Below are 1,256 nucleotides of genomic sequence, written 5' to 3'. Positions count from 1 at the left end.
AAGATGCACACTGTGATTTTAGACACTCAGAAGAGCAAGTGGAGGTTTATAACATGCTCGTAGTTTGCATGCTGGAGCTGGTTTCACCTTGTAAAGCAGCTCACTGGTTGTTCCTTTTACACAATCACATTGTCTTATTCTATTCAACAATATGAGATGCTTACAAATAGTGTGTACACTCCTTTTGCTCACATTAATAAAGAACGATTAGCCATGCAGTGAGAACCAGGCCATGAAATACCAAATGATCTCACACAAGAGCAGGATCCATTGTGCTGCCGGTGGTCTTCATTTATGGATGACAGGCGTAGAGGACCAGCCTATGCCCAGTTACCCACGGCAACCATAGAAACTCAGTGGGAGGAGCCTGTGGGCTTCCATTCACGTGATTGGCTGCTGGCAGGTGTTCTGAGGTTGCATATGCTGAAGTGGAGGGGCTGAGTGTGTGTGAAGGAGAAATGCTTAATTCATTATTTGTCAACATATTCCCTTGTTATCATTTTCCCCATTATAGGCTATTTAAATATGAGAGATCTCAAAAGAGACATTCTTAAAAATCTGACTTATTGACCAGCAGGCCTGACACTTTCAAATTCCTCAGTTTATTTTCATTGACATATAAAGTCACACGTATTGTTTAATACAACAAGGCACAAAGAATCAAATAATCTTCATCTGTATTATACAATAATATTATTATTAGTCCTAATCAAATATATTATATTGTTCAATGGTTTCATCATTTAAAACATCAGACCCATAACTTACTTTATCCCACTATATTCATAAATAAATCAATAAATTAAGCTGCTAAACATAAAAAAACAGCTATATTAAAACTTGTCGACACAATATATTTCCCAAAAGCTTTTATTTTATTTCATCAATTTAATTAGGGATAGACCAGGCCAGGAGACCGGTTTGTATAAATGCTAATAGTTTTATTTTATTTTACTTTTGAATTGTCTTGAATTGTTTATCTGAACAGCAAACAAAACTATACAAAATCTGTATAGTTTTTATGCAAAATGTATAGGCTATTATCCCCCAAAAAAAGATACCAAAAAAGACTATCAACAGCCAGGGATATGAAACATTTTTATCAGTTCATTTTATACAGAAAATGTAACACTTCTGAATGCTTTTATGTTTCACACAAGTTTATCATCAAAATAAGTTTATGACTGTATAGGAATACATAGAAAATCTATAGAAATAGAATTGATTCCTTAACGTGCGTGTGTGTGCGTGCGTGC

The sequence above is a fragment of the Squalius cephalus genome (genome assembly GCF_949319135.1).
Source record: "Squalius cephalus genome assembly, chromosome: 16".
NCBI lineage: Eukaryota > Metazoa > Chordata > Actinopteri > Cypriniformes > Leuciscidae > Squalius > Squalius cephalus.
The sequence above is the reverse complement of the archived record's forward strand: the minus strand, read 5'-3'. Positions refer to the sequence as shown.